Raw genomic sequence first — 19462 nt, 5'->3', positions numbered from 1 at the left:
AGTAAGAGCAGTGCACTGTGGGTAGCTATGTGGTTTGCAGCATTTTTCAATGGCCCCTGTTTACTGTGCACCCACCATCTCTGTCTGAAAGGATGGATCCCGCACTGGTCTCTATTGTTTTGTTAACTGTCATTAACACATCGCAGATGCCTATGCAATTAATCACGAGGTTCCTAGCTGAACAGGAGTCAGAGTTGCCTGACCTGCTGTGCGCCATGGATAGAAGCAACACCAGATTACTTTTGGCATTCACAGACAGGGCCACCCAGAGGATTCAGGTGGCCTGGGGCAAAGTGGGAGAGCTGCAGCACTTGTATTCACCCGGTGGCGGTCTGGGTCTTCGGTGGCATTTCAGCGTTGGGGGGGCCCTTCAGTTACTCCACGTCTTCAGCAGCGCTGAAGGGTCCCCTGTCGCTGAAATGCCACTGAAGACCCAGAGCAACTGAAGGGCTCCCTGCCTCTGAAATGCTGCAGAAGACCAGGACCGCCGTGGGCCAGGGCTCACGGGGCCCCTGCGGGCCCGGGGCCTTGGGCAAATTGACCCACTTCTGCCCCCCCCGGGCGGCCCTGTTCACAGAGTGGCTGCACATGGTGGACCATCACTTCTGGGCTCGGGAAACAAGCACTGAGTGGTGGGATCGTATCATTATTCGGGTCTGGGTTGATAAACAGTGGCTACAGAACTTTCCGATGCAGAAAGCCACCTTCTTGGAACTTTGTGCAGAGCTTTCTGCAGCACTAGGACACCAAAAGGAGACCTGCCCTCTCGGTGGAGAAGTGCATGGTGATCACAGTGTGAAAGCTGGCAATTCCTGACTGCTATCAGTCAGTCGCAAATCAGTTCAGAATCAGGAAGTCGACTAGTGAGGCTGTGTTAACGCAAGTGTGCAGGGCTATTAATTGTATCCTGCTGCAAAGGACCATGACTCTTGGCAATGTGTGTGAAACAGTGGATGGCTTTGCAGAAATGGGCTTCCCTAACTGTGGAGGTGCAATAGATGGAACACATATCCCAATTTTGGCACCAGACCAGCTTGCGACGGAGTACATCAATAGAAAGGGTACTTCTCCATTGTGTTGCAGAATCTTGGGGATCACCAGTGGAGTTTCACTGACCTACACAATGGGTTGGTCCATGAAGGTGCATGACACATGCATCTTTAGGAACACTGGTCTGTACAGAAAACTGGAAGCAGGGACTTTCTTTCCAGACCAGAAGATTCCAGTGGTGGATGTTGAAATGCCCATAGTGATCCTGGGAGACCCAGCCTACCCCTTACTCCCATAGCTCATGAAGCCTTACATGAAAACCTGGACAGCAGCAAGGAGTGCTTCAACAATAGGCTGAGTAGGGGCAGGATGAGAGTGGAATGTGCCTTTGGCAGATTAAAGGTGCTCTGGTGATTCCTCTATGGCAGGTTAGACCTCAGTGAGGAAAATATTCCCATGGTCATAGCCGCCTGCTCTACGTTAGATAATATTTGTGAAGCTAAGGGTGAAAGGTTTGCTCCGGGGTGCAGTGCTGAGGCAGATCACCCGGCTGCTGATTTTGAGCGGCCTGATACCAGGGCTATTAGAGGGGCACAACGGGGGGGGGGGGAGGGGGCAATTCGAACCAGGGAGGCTTTGCAGCAACATTTTGTGAATGAGAACCAGTGATGTATATTTCTGTGCAGCAATCTGCCCTGTTTCATGACATCGAGTTTTGTTAGGAAGCACTTGTGATGGTACCTTGACTAGGTTTTCAGTAAGTAAATGATTTAACTGCCATTCTATGTTTTGCTGCCAGCTGCTATCACAATTCATAGAACACAAATAAAAATTAGTTACCTTGTTTTTATGAAACATCAGTTAACACACACATAAAGGCTTGGTGGGAAGGGAGGTACCAGTGAAGGGCAGACTGTCATAGCTGTGTGTAAGTCCAGGGATCATTTTTGAAGCTGGACAAAGGGGTGGAGTGAACTGGAAACTGAGAAGTTCTGGAAAGTTGAAAGGAATGTGTGGGAGAAATTGGGGGAGGGCATGAAAAACAGTTCTGTAGTGGTTGCAAGGGTGAGAGCAAGCATACATCTGTTCTGACTGCAGTGTGATTAGGGACTTCAGATCTCTGGCCTGGTCTACACTACGCGTTTATACTGAATTTAGCAGCATTAAACTGATTTAACCCTGCACCTGTCCACACAACGAAGCCCTTTATATTGATATAAAGGGCTCTTTAAACCGGTTTCTGTACTCCTCCCAGACGAGGGGAGTAGCGCTGAAATCGGTATTGCCATGTTGGATTAGGGTTAGTGTGGCCGCAATTCGATGGTATTGGCCTCCAGGCGGTATCCCACAGTGCACCACTGTGACCACTCTGGAAAGCCATTTGAACTCAGATGCACTGGCCAGATAGACAGGAAAAGCCCCTCGAACTTTTGAATTTCATTTCCTGTTTGGCCAGCATGGAGAGCTCACCAGCACAGGTGACCAAGCAGAGCTCATCAGCACAGGTAACAATGCAGTCTCCGGAGAATAGAAAAAGAGCTCCAGCATGGACTGCACGGGAGGTACTGGATCTGATCGCTGTATGGGGAGAGGATTCTGTGCTAACACAACTCCGTTCCAAAAGATGAAATGAAAAAACCTTTGAAAAAATTTCCAAGGCCATGATGGAGAGAGGCCACACCAGGGACTCAGTACAGTGCCGTGTGAAAGTTAAGGAGCTCAGACAAGCCTACCAGAAAACCAAAGAAGCAAACGGAAGGTCCGGGGCAGGGTCAAAAACATGCCGCTTCTAAGCTGAGCTGCATGCCATTCTAGGGGGGTCCGCCACCAATCCCCCACCCCTGTCCGTGGATTCCGAGGTAGGAGTGGTAATCTCAGCCATGCCTGAGGATTCTGCGGACGGGGAAGATGAGGAGGAGGAAGAGGAGGACAAGCTTGCAGAGAGCACACAGCACTCCGTTCTCCCCAACAGCCAGGAGCTCTTTCTCACCCTGACGGAATTACCCTCCCAGCCCTCCCAAGCCACTAGCCCAGACAATGAAGCCATGGAAGGAACCTCTGGTGAATGTACTTTTGTAAATATAAAATATGGTTTAAAAGCAAGAGTTTTTTAATGTTTGATTTGCCATGAGGACTTGGGATGCATTCGCGGCCAGTAAAGTTACTGGAAAAGTCTGTTAAAATGTCTGGGGATGGAGCAGAAATCCTCCAGGGACATCTCCATGAAGCTCTCGTGGAGGTACTCCAAAAGTCTTTGCAGAAGGTTTCTGGGCAGGGCAGCCTTATTCCGTCCTCCATGGTAGGACACTTGACCGCACCATGCATGTAGCAAGTAATCTGGTATGATTGCATGACAAAGCCTAGCTGCGTATGGTCCCGGTGTTTGCTGGCATTCAAGCAACATCCGTTCTTTATCTCGCTGTGTTATCCTCAGGAGAGTGATATCATTCATGGTAACCTGGTTGAAATTCAGGAATTTAATTAAGGGGATAGAGATGGTTGGGCTGTTTGCCTGTGGCTTAAAAGAAATCCTTCTCTGCATTTAGCCATGCAGGGGGAAGGGTGGGTGATTGGCGCTGAGCTTTTTCACGTTTGGCTAGCTGGGATCTTCCCTGCTACCAGCCACGCGGTGGGAGGAGGGTGGCTAACAGTGATCTTCCATGTTACCAGCCAGGCGGTGGGGAGAGGGGTAAAGCGATCATCCCAAAGAATTGGATGGGGGGGTGGTTTCTGCTGTTGCACGTTAACAGAAAAGAAGCAGCACTCAAGGGGCTTTGCTTGCTATTTGGGAAAGGAGGACGCTGGATATATGAAGGCTGCAGAAGCCGAAAGACAATGGCTTACCATGGCCTCATGCAAGCCGAATTCTGATGCCCTGACCTGCGTCTGTGATCTCTAACACCAAAGCCGCAGGCACTCAATATTAAGATGCAAAATGCAACCTTGTAGTGAGATCACATGTGCTATGTAAGGTGAATAGTGTTGTTCACCATGAAAGAATATAACCATTGTTCTGTAAAATGTATCTTTTTAAATACTTCTCTCCCTTTTTTCCCTCCCTCCTGCAGCTGCAAATTTTTCAAGTCTCCCTCCTCCGTCCCGAAGGCTATCTCAGATAAGGTGGCAGAAAAAAAAGACACTAGATGAAATCTTCTCAGAAATCATGGAGTGACCCGCAATGAAAGAGCTCATCTGAATGAGTGGAAGGACGTGGTATCAAAGTGGAAGGAAAAATGACAGGGACCATGAGGACAGGAGGGACGAACGTGAGGAAAGGAGAGAAGCTCAAGATGAGAGGTGGTGGCAGGAAGATCAGCGGTGGCGGGATGCAACGCTGGGGCTGCTGCGTGATCAAACTGACATGCTCCGGCATCTGGTGGAGCTTCAGGAACAGCAGCAGGATCACAGAGAGCCGCTGCAGCCCCTGTGTAACCACCCTCCCCCTTCACCATGTTCCTTAGCCTCCTCACCCACCAGACGACTAAAAACTCGTAGGGGAAGGCTCTGTGCACCCACCCATTCCACTCCAGTCGACAGCTCAACCAAAAGGCTGTCATTATTTTGAAATTTTTTTAGTGGCCTTTTCATTCCCTATCCTCCTCCCAAACCCCATCCGGGATACCTTGTCAGTTCTCGCCCTCTTTTTATAATTAATTAATAAAGAATACATAATTTTTAAATGAGAGTGATTTTATTTCCTTAGGAAGCAAGCACTAATCGAAGGTAGAGAGTGGGTGGCTTACAGGGAATGAGTCAATCAAGGGGAAGTGGGATTTCATCAAGGAGAAACAAACACAACAGTCACATCGCACCCTGGCCCGTGATGAAACTGGTTTTCAAAGCTTCTCTGATGCGCACTGCTTCCTGGTGTGCTCTTCTAATCGCCCTGGTGTCTGGCTGCACGTAATCAGAGGCCAGGTGATTTGCCTCAGCCTCCCACCCCACCATAAAAGTCTCCCCCTTACTCTCACAGAGATTGCGGAGCACACAGTAAGCAGCAATAACAATGGGGACATTGGTTTGGCTGAGGTCTGAGTGAGTCAGTAATGTGCGCCAGCGCGCCTTTAAAAGGCCAAATGCACATTCTACCACCATTCTGCACTTGCTCAGCCTGTAGTTGAACAGCTCCTGACCACTGTCCAGGCTGCCTGTGTATGGCTTCATGAGCCATGGCGTCAAGGGGTAGGCTGGGTCACCCAGGATAACTACAGGCATTTCAACATCCCCAACTGTTAATTTCTGGTCTGGGAAGTAATTCCCTTGCTGCAGCCATTTAAACAGAGTAGTGTTCCTGAAGACGCGAGTGTCATGAACCCTTCCCAACCATCCCACGTGGATATTGGTGAAACGTCCCTTGTGATCCACCAGTGCTTGCAGCACCATGGAAAAGTACTCCTTTCGGTTTATGTGCTGGGTGCTCTGGTGCTCCAATGCCGAGATAAGGATATGGGTTCCATCTATCGCCCCCCACAGTTAGGGAATCCCATTGCAGCAAAGCCATCCACTATGACCTGCACGTTTCCCAGAGTCACAACCTTTCGTAGCAGCAGCTTAATGATTGCTTTGGCTACTTGCATCACAACAGTTCCCACAATAGATATTCCCACTCCAAATTGATTCCCGACTGACCGGTAGCTGTCTGGCGTTGCAAGCTTCCAGAGGGCTATTGCCACTCGCTTCTTAACTGTGAAGGCTGCTCTCATATTGGTATTCTGGCATTTCAGGGCAGAGGAAAGTAAGTCACAAAGTTCCATGAAAGTGCCTTTACGCATGCGAAAGTTTCGCAGCCACTGGGAATCATCCCAAACCTGCAACAATATGCAGTCCCACCAGTCTTTGCTTGTTTCCTGGGCCCAAAATCAGCATTCAATAGCTAGAACCTGCCCCATTAACAGCATGATCTCCAAAGTGCAGGGGCCCGCGGTTTGAGAGAATTCTGTGTCCATGTCCTCATCACTCCCATCGCCGCGCTACCGTAGCCGCCTCCTCCTCGACTGGTTTTGCAGGTCCTGGTTCAACAATGACTGCATGAGAATGTGCGAGGTGTTTACAACGTCCATGATTGCTGTCTTGAGCTGAGCAGGGTCCATGCTTGCCATGCTATGGCGTCTGCACAGTTCACCCAGGGAAAAAGGCGCGAAACGGTTGTCTGCTACTAATCTCGGAATACCTATCATAGAGCTTAAGGTCAGAGAGGACCACAGATCATCTGGGCTGACATGCACATCACAGGCCTTTGGACCCCATCCAGTTACCCCGGGGTCATATAATTTATCTTCCCACCACCCCTGCCATGGCAGTGCTATTGTCCCCATTTTACAGAGGGGGAACTGAGGTAGCGAGCAGTTCTGCACTTGATTTTTAAATGCTCAGCACCCACAGCTTGTTCTGGTGCCTAAGTGGGAGCTAGGATCATTGGAGAAACTTGCCCTAATTGTGGGCACTGAGTAGAGTGGGGTGAACATTTTCTTCAAAAAAATGCAGATTTGTGTCCACTGACACATTCTGTGAATTTGTATCGCATTTTCCAAATTGGTTCGGTCCAAAAGAAATCTTTAAAACCCCCTCCCTGAGGTTTTGTTTCCCAATAGAGCTTATTTTTTTGGTCCCAGTGGGTATAGTGATGCTGAGACCACACAGAGTCAGAATCTTGCCAGAACATTGTGATAGGTTTGGGCCCTTTGGAGTGTCACCTGATGTGCTGGGATGCCACTGAGTCAGCCTATTCTGCCAGCCCGGGTCCCCTTCACCTGGCCTTGCTGGGTTTGGTTTACTAGCCTCTTCCAGCCAAGCACACAGGCAGGGCCACATCAAGCTGCACAGAGAGACAGAGATCCGCTCTAGAAAGATTCAGCCTTAGGGGCTGTCATGGTATAATCCCCACTCTGAACCTTAGCATCCAAAAGATGGGGTACCAGCATGAATCCCCCTAAGCTTAATTACCAGCTTAGATCTTGTAGTGCTGCCACCAACCAGGACTTGCAGTGCCTGGTGCACTCTGGTCCCCCCAAAACCTTCCCAGAGGACCCCAAGACCCAGACCCCCTGGATCTTACACAAGGAAAGTAAACCCTTTCCCCCACCGTTGCCTCTCTCAGGCTTTCCCTCCCTGGGTTACCCTGGAAGATCACTGTGATTCAAACTCCTTGAATCTTAAAACAGAGAGGAATGCACCTTCCCCCCTCCTCTTTTCCCCTCCCCAAGAGGTAATACAGATTCAAGCTCCGTGAATCTAAAACCAGAGGAATTCCACCTTCCCCCCTCCCTTCTCTCTCCTTGTCTCCCACCAATTCCCTGGTGAGTACAGACTCAATTTCCCTGAGCCTCAACAAGGGGAAAAAAATCAATCAGGTCTTAAAAAAGAAAAGCTTTTAATAAAAGAAAGAAAAAAGTAAAAGTCTCTATAATTAAGATGGTAAATGTTACAGGGTCTTTCAGCTTATAGACACTAGAGAGAATAGACACTAGAGAGAATAGACACTAGAGAGAAGCCTTCCCCCCAGCACAAATGCAAATTAAAATCCTTCCAGCAAAATACACATTTGCAAATAAAGAAAATAATCAAAAAGACTAAACCGCCTTTCTACTTGTACTTACTACTTGAACAGAAAATTAGAGAGCCTGTAGATAACTCTGGTCACTCTCAGAACCCAGAGAGAACAACAGACAAACAAACAACACAAAACAAAGACGTCTCTCCACCGAGATTTGAAAGTATCTTGTCTTCTGATTGGTCCTCTGGTCAGGTGGTCCAGGTTCACTGCTTGTAACTCTTTACAGGTAAAAGAGACATTAACCTTTAACTATCTGTTTATGACAGGAGCTCTCCCCAACACTCTGGTGCCCACTCCCTTTAAGGGGGACAAACCCAAAGGTTTTAAGAAATTCGCCCCCTCCCTCAATGTAGAGGGAGATGTGCACAATTTCTCCCCCCTCCCCCACTCAGTTAGAAATTACATAAGCTGGGTTATTTTAGAAACAAGAAATAAGTTTATTAACTACAGAAGGTGAATTTTAAGTGAATATAAGAGATAACAGACAGAACAAAGCAGATTACTGACTAAATAAAGCAAAATACGCAAGCAAAACTCAATATACTTAAGAACAGGTTACAAAAATGCAAATTCCCACCCTAAATGTTATTTTAGGCGGGTTGCAAAGTTTCTGTGGTTCAGAGTTCCAGTGATATTCCTTTTCAGACTAGACCCCTGTCTTAGTCTGGACTCCCCCCCTTGCCTTCCCTTCAGGTGGCTTTAGCAGTCTTTCTTCTTGGGCAGACAGGCCATGGAGAGGAGGAGTCCCATTTGCCTTCCTCTCCACCCTTAAATAGGATTTACATAAGGCGGGAATTCTTTGTTTACCAAACTTGACCATCCCCCTTCCCTTCCAATGGAAAGTTACAAAAATTCCAGGAAAATGTTGAGTATCAAGTGACAAGACCACCTGACTCTGTAGTTCCACAGCATCCGTGAGTCAGTGGCAGTATGGAGCATCCGCAGGAAGGCCAAGTCTTTTCATAGTCCATTGTCCTCGCTGATGGGTCATCAGCCCTGTCTGGCTTTTCCATTGTTGTATCTGAAGTGTTGGCAGTGGGCTTCACCCAAAGTAGCATCGTTGAAATACAGATACATAGTCAATATTCCTAACTTCAGATACAGAAATGATACAGGCATACAAATTGGATAATCACATTCAGTAAATTCTAACCTTTCCAGTGATACCTTACAAGACCCATCTTGCATAAAGTACATCTCAGTTATGTCATATTCATATCATAAGCATATTTTCATAAAGAAAATTGAGTGAAACGTGACAAACATCTCCTGAGATTTTGACATCGTCAAATGCAAAACCAGAATCTGGCCCTTATTTGGCTTTGAACCCTAACCTCAAACCCAATTTACATCTAATACATTTATCTCCACTTTGTATAACCCTAATACATATGTCGCTCCTAATAGGTCTACCTTGGCACATCTGTTCTTTATACAACATCATGCCAGCGGGCAGTGCTCTTCTTAAAGGAGGTAAGACACAACCAGGATGTCTTCAGATTTGGCTGTAAGTGGCACATTCAGTTGATTATTTTCTAAATCTTCCTATTTCTTCTTCTCAGGTTGCCCAAAGTCCAGCATGGAGTTGACCTCTGGGCAAATCAGGTGACTCTTGTGTCTTCAATAAGGCTCGTCCTGCAGTTAAGGCACAAAACTAGGGCTCAGGAGAACCAGTCTCCATTCCTAGCTCTGCCACAGACCTCCCTTGGCAGGTCACTTCATCTCTCTCTGTGCTTTGGTGCCTCATCGGTTAAATGAAGGTAACGCTACTTTCCTACCCCATTGAGCTGTTAACAGCATCGATCCATAAGTACTTTTTGAGAGTGGGATTATATAAGTTCCTAGAATTATGACAATTCTTTAAGGCTAAGAAAAGATTTTTACTATAAATCCGTTTCCTCTCCAACCATGAATAATTATAGCAAAAATAACCCTTCACAGCTAAGATTTAGCCTGCTTAGGGCTGTTTCTTTACCTCCACATGCAGCAGCTACCACATCAGGTGTAAAGAATATACTTGTCAAACACTGGTGCAGGAGTGCTGGAACAATTTGTATAGTGGGTGTGTATGACACTCTGTACCTTGGGGGAACAACCCACACCACCATGTTCATCCTTATAATATGATTGTGTGGTACCCAATGCAAAGTTGGTCATGCCAGATGTCTTCGGAAGGTTCATGATGCACTGAGCATTGTTGTTATAGTAATGTTATAGGTTGTAATTTCATGTATATAGATATGAGGCTGAAAATGTGTCTTCCTGGTTTAAAAAAAAAAACCAGGAAAAACTCCAGGAGAAGAGAGGCAGTTCACACTTCATCAGGGCATGTATGGGACAAACCCAGCCCAGCCTCACAGGAACAAAGAACACTGACCTAGGCAGCAACAAAGAATCTGTTGGGCTCTCGAGTGAGTCACCTCCCTTCCTTTGGTCAGTTTGGGACTACGATGAGGTAATGCTCACCTGACCCTGAAAGGGGGGGCAAAGCCAAGAGGTAGAAAGACCATGATAAAAGGGAGAGACGCTTCCCATGCTCACTCGCTCTCTTCCACCTACATCTACAGACACCACACCAAATGACTGAAGTGCTGATCAAAGGGGAGAGCCTGGCTGAAGGCCAACCAGCCAGCCTGTGGTGAGAAGCATCCAAGTTTGTAAGGGCATTGAAAGTGTTACGATCAGCTTATAATTCGTTTTGCTTTTATTTCATTTGACCAAATCAGACTTGTTGTGCTTTGACTTATAATCACTTAAAATCTATCTTTATAGTTAATAAATCTGTTTGTTTGTTTGTTTATTCTACCTGAAGCAGTGCGTTTGGTTTGAAGCATGTTAGAGACTCCCCTTGGGATAACAAATCTGGTACATATAAATTTCTTTGTTAAACCGACGAACTCACACATACTTTGCAGCGTCCAGCAGGCATAGCTGAACACTGCAAGATAGAGGTTCCTAAGGTTGTGTCTGAGACTGGAGATATTGGCTAGTGTCATTTGGTTGCACAATCCGAGCAGTGACTGACCAAAAGTGCTCACTCACATAGTTGACAGCAGCTTACATGCCAGTGGTTGTGCGGGAACAGCCCAGGAGCGGAGGTTCTCACAGTGGAGCAGGGTAAGGCTGGCTCCAAGAGTCATGGATTGGAGTGACCTAGCAGATCACCAGTCTGGATAATACCAGGGGAACGTCACAGGGTGCTGAGAGCCATGGAACCAAACTGTAAACCCTGTATATAATGGAAACCACTTTCAGCCAAGGAGTGTGCCAGCACCCCCAGCACCCCTAGTTCCCGCACCTATGCACTGGTGGCATTATTAATGATTTCTTGTACAGTAGTGTCTAGAAGCCCCACCCCAAGCTCCAGGCCTCACTGTGCTAAATGCTATCCACACTTATAAAATGACATGGTCCCTGCCTGGAGAGCTTACAGACAAACTAGACAAGGAGGCCAGAGCCCCAGGGCCACACAACAGATTAGGGGGAGAGGTGGGACTAGCACCCAGGTCTCCTCAGTTCCAGTCCAGTGCCTGAACTAACACACTACACTTCCTCTCTTGTGTGTCTTCCATTGCTCAGGGCTATGTGGCTGTTCATGTATAAACCCATATGCATGATCAACCAGAGGACCTTAACCTCACCATCTCCTGGGTGTTTCATTTTAATATCTCAACCCTAAAGCTGAATTAACATGTTAGTTAGAGCCATGTAGCAAAATTATACACAAAAAGCTACGTTAAAAGAATGTTAAAGTTGCAAAGTCAAGCACCCAAAGCTAGCCCCCCTCTTGTGCGTGTGTTACGACACAGGCTTTAATTAAAGGATCTCATACTAGCTTTTCCGCAGGACCCCTGCTTCATTCTGTGCACAGGACTGACAGTGCTCTGGGGATGAAACAGAATTGTTTAGCAAAGGAGGTTGTTGTCTGTAGGATCCCTGTGTGATCTGTTGCAGAAATTGGAAGGTGTGCGGTGAGTGGGGGGTGGGGAGGGGAGGGAAGAGAGAAGATGGTCTTATGGTTTAGATATTTGAAGGCTGCCATAGAGAATTAGATTCTAGCCCTGCCAATGCCACAGAGGTTTCATGTGTTGCTGGGCAAGTCACTTAAACCAAGCTTTTCACAAGCGGCTACTAATTGTGTGTGCATCATTTTCTCAGTGCCCAACTTGAGAGACCCTGAGGTCTGATTTGCAGAAGTTCTGATCACTCCCAGCTGCAACCAAAATCAGTGGGAGCTGTACTTTGAACATCGAAAGTGCTTTGCAATGCGAAGGACTCTGAAATATGCCTGATATGTAGAGATAAATTCTAGTCTTCAATACTCTGACAATCTTGTTTATTTGGGACATTTTGACTCCTTATTCTGAGTCTTGTGTTGAGTTTGTTACATTTACTGAACCTTCCCAGGCTGCCTCTTCTGGTTTAATCACACTGTATTTAATATGATACAGTGGTTTGTTATGTCAGTGGGTGGGGATGATAAAACACTGTTGTGGGTTTCTTTGCCTGGCTTGTTCCCTGATCATTAGTTAGTAGCAGTAGGTAAATATGTATATTTCTCAAGCAGAGTTCACTATCACATGCATAGATGTAGACTGAGATTTTCACAGGAGCCTAAAAGGAGTTAAAGCAGCAAAGAGTCCTGTGGCACCTTATAGACTAACAGACATATTGGAGCATGAGCTTTCGTGGGTGAATACCCACTTCGTCAGATGCATGAGATGGATTTCCACTCCATACGGCTAAATGCAGTGCCTTGCATGGTGTCAAGTATCAGAGGGGTAGCCGCATTAGTCTGGATCTGTAAAAGCAGCAGAGAGTCCTGTGGCACCTTATAGACTAACAGACATTTTGGAGCATGAGCTTTCGTGGGTGCCTAACTCCCTTAGGTTCCTTTGTAAACCCAGCCCTAACGTCCAAGGGCCTCAGAGCTGACCTCAGCTCCCCCTGATGTCAGTGGTAGCTGAGGTGGAGCCTTTCACAGGATCAGACTCGAGTACTACAGTTGATGTATATTACATAGTGTTTGTGTTTTAATATTTTGATCTGTCTTGTCATGTAATTGTCTGCCAAGTGCTTTGGGATCCTTTCCGATGAGAAGCGCTGTAGCACCAATTCAGCAAAACACGTATGCGTATATGTAAGTCCCGTTGACTTCAGCAGGACTTCAGCACGCGATTAGCTGACCAGGGATAGACTTAAGTGATTTTGGACTTAAATAAACTATTAGTGTGATTCAGTTTGCAGCTTTAATGCTATTAGGCCTCTATTTTTATAGGCATCAACATTCATACACAAACTGAAACAAGATCCCTATGTTTGCTGTCCAACAGGGGATTGCGTTTTCTTGTGTCTCTGTTTCTGGGATTTTTTCTCTCTCTCCTCCCATGCAGATGTTTTCCTGTGGGGTGTACACTCTGCAGTGCTCCGTATCTTCTCATTGTTCTGAAGGCTTCTGCACAGACTTTTCTCTTTCAGGTACAGTTTCGCTTCATCCTCTTGTCTTTTTCTTTCTCTCCAGTGTGGAAACAGTTGTGTTTGTTTTGGAGAGTTAGGCTTGCATGACGGAAAGCTAGTCAGGATGGAGAGATTTCTGAGCCCTGCTTGTTGAGGCAATCTCTTCTTTTCATGTGTCTTCCCATAGATTTAATTGTCTGAATCAGTCAGGCTCGCCTTCCCAGCTGCAAGTTTTTATTATTCCAAGAATAATCCTTTGGCTAACAGAGACCTCTCCCTGTGGACGATGGCAAAGAAAAGCACCCAACTGGAATTGCAGATGGGGTTTAGTCAGGGCTGTCCCTAGGCATACGTAGCTGCGTAGGGCACCATGAAATTTGGGGCACCAAATTGAAGAACTCCTTCCAGCCCACCTCTTAGCCTTCCCCCTGCTCTGCCCCCAGCCCGCCCCCATTCCATCTCTTCCCCCAGTAACCCCCGCACTCAGCAGCAGTGGGAAGCAGAGCGACACAGCCCCAGCCCCAGCCATGTCGCTCAGGTTGGAGAAAGGACTGCCCCCGGCTCTCACCGGTGGTGGGAAGTGGAGCACCACAGCTGGGAGATGGTAGAGTAGAGCAGGCTGGGGCCAGGCTGCTCCGCTTCCCCCGCTGCCGGTGAGTGTTGGGGGATCCCTTTCCTCAAGCCCTCTCCCCCAAGTGACACAGCTGGGGCCGGGGCAAGGGAAGTAGAGCGGGCTGCTCCCGGCCCCCCGCTGATGCCCTGGGCCACTCTGGGCCTGTGGGGCCCCCAAAAGTGGCCCCCCACAGCCCCTGCCTCCAAGACCCAGGGGGGGAGGCCTGGGACCCCATGGGGGGGCTGCGTAGGGCACACAAATGGCTAGAGATGGCCCTGGGTTTAGTATGAATCTTGTAACAGCATCAGAATGAAATAGAGAAGCCAGGCTTTTTAAAAAGCCTCCATGTTTTTCTTTAGGCCTTTAACTCTATCCCTACAGTAGGGTGTGTTGCTGGGAGGAAATAATTAACAAGACGTAGATCACTGGTGGAATTTCAGCACTCACAGGGGACCTGGTTCAACATCCGTGGGGGTTGTGATTGGTCTTGCATTAACTGCAGTAGCCTGGAGAAAGCCTGGTAGAGGGAAAGAACAATGACCCCTAGACTAGGGCTCTAGCAACCCAGGTTCAATTCCCACTCTACCACCCCTCTCCTCTGTAACTTTGGCATGTTACTTGTTCTCCCTGTGTCTTAGCTTACCACCTTGAATATAAGCACTACCCTGTCTCACAGGGCTATTGTGAGGTGATGAAAGCTGTATCAGTATCTAAGATTGCAAACTCTGATGAAAGGTGTCAAATCTTTTTGTTTGCCAGCTCATATCTGGATCTACAGGTGTCAGCTGGCAGCTTTTCAGTTTCACTTAAACCAGTCTCAGCTATCTACCAGTAAGGGTCCTGGTCCTGATCTGAATTATGCTAGTGTAAATCCAGAATAATCATACTGACTTACTCCATGGTGCTAATCTGAATGTACAGCAATGTAAATGAGATCAGAATCTGGGCCTAAAGCCTTCTCTGCTGTTACTCGGTTAGACAAAGCTACATGGATAAAGTAACCCATTGTGCATCTGACTGTACGTGCCCAAGACATGAATCTTACAGCTTTGAAATATATCCCTTTCCTGTTGAAGGCTCTGTCTGATTGATGCCAGTGTACCATACGCAACACCCTAACCCCTCCTTCTGTAGTCTGGCTACTTTGTACCTCACACTTGCATGTAGCTCTCAACAGTTCTCCAAGGAGCTGAACTCTCTGTAGATCCATGCGGTCTCACTTTTCTATGGACACATCTGTGTGAATAGTAGCATATGACACTTTTCATTTTCAACTCATTTTGAAAACACAATCTTTACAACTCTGCCCCTGGAAAGGAGGGCTGAAAGCAGCTTCCAAGGAGTGCTGGATTTGTCTCTGCTCACTGATGGAATGTTATTAATTTATAAAAAAAAAAACATTATTGAGTTGGGGGAGTTATTGCAAAATATATTTATAATTAATTTGTGTAAGGAAATATGATATGGGTGTAATCATTAGTAATTCCCTGCACTCAAAGAACTGCTGGTGAAATTCTATGGCTTGTGTTACACAGCACCTCAGACTACATGAATGTAATGGTCCCTTTAAAATCTAGGAATCCATGAAAGCTAACAGCCCCCTCCCACATGCTATTATCCAACCTCTTCAACCTACCTCCATCCCAAAGCTTGAGGGGTAGAGTAGGGCTTTCCAGCAGGCACAGAAGATTACAAATCTGGCTCTGATCATAGAATCATAGAATATCAGAGTTGGAATGGAGCTCAGGAGGTCATCTAGTCCAACCCTCTGCTCAAAGCAGGACCAATTCCCCACTAAATCATCCCAACCAGGGCTTTGCCAAGCCTGACCTTGAAAACCTCTAAGGAGGAAGATTCCACCATCTCCCTAGGTAACCCATTCCAGTGCTTCACCACCCTCCTAGTGAAAACGTTTTTCCTAATATCCAACCTAAACCTCCCCCACTCAACTTGAGACCATTACTCCTTGTTCTGTCATCAGCTACCACTGAGAACAGTCTAGATCCATCCTCTTTGGAACCCCCTTTCAGGTAGTTGAAAGCAGCTATCAAATCCCCACTCATTCTTCTCTTCTGCAGACTAAACAATCCCAGTTCCCTCAGCCTGTCCTCATAAGTCATGTGCTCCAGCCCCCTAATCATTTTTGTTGCCCTCCACTGGACTCTTTCCAATTTTTCCACATCCTTCTTGTAGTGTGGGACCCAAAACAGGACACAGTACCGCAGATGTGGCCTCACCAGTGCCAAATAGAGGGGAATGATCACGTCCCTCAATCTGCTGGCAATGCCCCTACTTATACAGCCCAAAATGCCGTTAGCCTTCTTGGTAACAAGGGCACACTGTTGACTCATATCCAGGTTCTCATCCATTGTAACCCCTAGGGTCTTTTCTGCAGAACTGCTTCCTAGCCACTCAGTCCCCAGTCTGTAGCAGTGCATGGGATTCTTCCTTCCTAAGTGCAGGACTCTGCACTTGTCCTTGTTGATGGACTGAGGGGAGAAGCAAGCTCCAAAGTCCAGGACCTTTGACAGCTGTCCCCCTGATTTCCATTTACACGAAGAAGTTCCAGCATTAGAATCTCCTCTGATCACATGTGTGGTGGTACTACATGGGACAGAGGCATTGTCATAGGAAGGCAGGTCTCAAACCATTAGGACTTTGTAGATTGGAAGCCTGGAGGGACTAGAGTAGTTAGGACAGATCACAAGCATTATGTGGTCCCAGCAAGTGGCCCTGCTCAATGATGTGAGTGTTTCAAATGAGATAGAGATGGGACGGGTGTTTTAATAGTGGACCGCTGGCACCAAGTGAATACTGTGGTGGAATGGTCTGGATTTGGGCATGGGGACTAACTACCTGGTTTAACCCTTAGAGAGTTATGGCTCCATCTGACATGCCATTGATTCCCTGGCTGAAAAACTGCAAGGTTGAGACATCCAGGAGTTCAAAAACCAGAATACAAAGCAAAACAAACCCAGGAGACTTTGGTCTAGTGGTTAGGGTGCTAGCCGGGGAGTTAGGAGACTTGGCTCTGACACAGACTTCCTGCATTACCTTGGGCAAGTCACTTAATCTTTCTGGCCCTCAATATACCCTCACAAATGGGATTAGTAGCACGTCCCTACACCACAGGAGTGTGGTAAGGGTAAAGTAAAGACTGTGAGATGTTCAGACCATCCCGGAGCATGATGGGGCGGGGTTGGCCAACACTCAGCTCCCTGCTTCCCAGCTGTGGAGGGCTACGTCAGACTGATATGATGCTATATGCACATGCAAAGCCAAGTCATAGAATTTAAGGCCAGAAGGGACCACTAGATCATCTAGTCTGACCTCCTGTGCATCACAGGTCACCAACCCCACCCAGCACCTGCACACTGACCCAGCAGCTGAAATGAGACCAAGGTGAAAGAGACTCACAGGAGACTGGACTATGATGTGTCACAGGCAGAGAACAAGAGGGACTGAGGAGATACTCCAGTGCCTCAGGCCCCTGCAGTGGCTTTGAGCACAGAAAGAGGGGTCACCTAAGATGGCAGCACTGTCCTTCCTTTCAGGAGTCCCAGCCCCCACTGCCATGCCTTGACTCAGGGCCAGATTAACCATTAGGCTTAGGCCCTTCTATTTTTAGGCCATACTGGTCAGGCTGGGGGCACAGCTGGGGGGGAGTGAGCTTGCTCACGCAGCCCTGCTGAAGCGCTCCTGCCAGCAGGAAAGGCAAAGCAGCCCCCCATGGCTTGGAAGGAGCTCAGCTGGCAGCCTGCTGCATCGCCCCGCACTGCAGGAACACGCTGCCAGGGATCTGGTTAACACTGGTGACTGGACACTAAAATCCGGTTACCATGGGAACCCATGCCAGCCACGGGTGTAGTTTGAGCAGGCATTGCCCCCCCCCCCCCCCCGATTTCTCCAGAGCTCTGCTTAGCTGTCAGGGAGGAAAGAGGCTCCCTCTGTCCTTCTCCACAGCTGAGGCTGGCAGGCAGCTCCTGGGCACTGCCTTCTGGGTCCTTGTGCCCATCACTATCCTCTTCTATGTGTGCTGGGTCCCATTTCTGGACAACTGGTGCGTGCCTGTGGGGGGACAGGGCATGGCGTGGCGGAGGAAGAGGCAGTACCAGACTGGTAGGGAGGGAAGCTTGCACAGAACCTGCACACACTCTATCCAGCTCCAGCCAGAACTAATGCCTCTCTCATCTATAAGGAACGAATCAGGGCAGCCCAGGGGGGTAAGTGGAACAATTTGCCCCAAGCCCCGGGCCCCGCAGGGGCCCCCATGAGAGTTTTTCTTCCGCTCCGGGTCTTTGGCGGTAATTCGGTGGCGGGGGTCCTTCCGCGCTGGGACCCATCACCGAAGTGCCCCGGAGACCCGCAGTGGGAGGTCCTTCCGCTCCGGGACCTGTCTCTGAAGTGTCAGGTCTTCGGTGGCAATTTGGTGGCGGGGGGTCCGTCTGCTCTGGGACCCCCTGCCGAAGACCCCAAGCCCCCTGAATCCTCTGGGCGGCCCTGGAATGGATTCCCACACATTTGTAGGAAAAGCAAAACAAAACATACCATTCTGGATACCAGTACTTTAACTTTTAAAGTACCTGCTACTGAGTGGCTTCAGAGTCATGATGCACTATGTTCAATACTGTACTGAACTGTACTAAAAATCAGATAAATGCAGTTTTGTTCTTTGATGTATTTTTCTGTACTGGGATGCACAGGCAACCAAGTTCTTTCCTTATGCTCAGCCTAGTTCCACAGGCCAATGCATCTTCGTACTTTTAAGGGCTTGCAAAAGTGCTGGAGGAAGCTCAACACACAGTGTTGTAGGTTTTTGTCTCTCCTCTCCCTCAAAGATTTTAAATCCACTTCTTAACAGGCTATGATAGACACACTGAATAGAATAAAGGCAGGTTCTATCCATTGGCTGGTTCTCTAGCAATTCAATCCATCATAAAAGGACCTCACATTTGATTTCTTTTGAGTTTCATTCCAGAAACTTAAAGCTAAATCAACCTGAAGTTAGTCCTCGTTTTTCTGCCCCAATTCAAACTAACTTCTTTCCCGAGTGGAACACGTTGGGTGAGCCTGGAATGTGTGTGTGATTGGAGACAGAAATGAGAACACAGGCCAATCCCTGCTGACCGTTACACCTGTGTAGCCTTATTGACTTCAGGGAGGACAGATTTTTGCACAATAGATTTCGGTCTCTTTTGCTTTTTCACACGGGGTATAAGCAAAATCTCATTCACTTTCCTCCCCTAAACTCTGAGCACTTAAGGGGGAAAAATAAGCCAGGTCTGCTTGATTTACACATGCAAACAAACCAGGAAGCGCTCCCTTCACTCCACACCAGTCTTAAACAAACACCAGCCCTGATGTAACAGGGGTGTCACTACAGCAGCCTTGGCTGGACTGTTCTTTTGAAAGATCCTGAAAGGTTCTTTTAAGATGCTGATTTTCAGTGAAGTCTTTTTGTTCCGGGAGGCAGAGAAAACAACAGGGAATAGCTCTGTTTTGTCAACTCCTAGTCATTCAGAAGCTGAAAGCCTTTAGCTTAAGTTTGTTTAATGTTTGTACAGTGATTTTGAAGAGCTAACATAAGTATCAAAGTGCTAAATATTATGACTGGGCAACCATCTAAAAATCTGTGTCACTTCTAGCTGTTACCCTTTTTCTTACAGAAAGCTTAAAACGGACAAATGCAAACTATAAGGGGCTGGTGCACACAGAACTCATGCTTAAAAAACCACGCCAGAGCTGCTGATCACACATTCTAGAATAGATAATACTTAGTCCTGCCAGGAGTTCTGGGGACAGGACTAGATGACCTCTTGAGGTCCCTTTCAGTCCTATGATATCATAGA

The sequence above is a fragment of the Gopherus flavomarginatus genome, chromosome 1 (assembly GCF_025201925.1).
Source record: "Gopherus flavomarginatus isolate rGopFla2 chromosome 1, rGopFla2.mat.asm, whole genome shotgun sequence".
NCBI classification, from domain to species: Eukaryota; Metazoa; Chordata; order Testudines; family Testudinidae; genus Gopherus; species Gopherus flavomarginatus.
Note: the sequence above shows the minus strand (reverse complement) of the source record.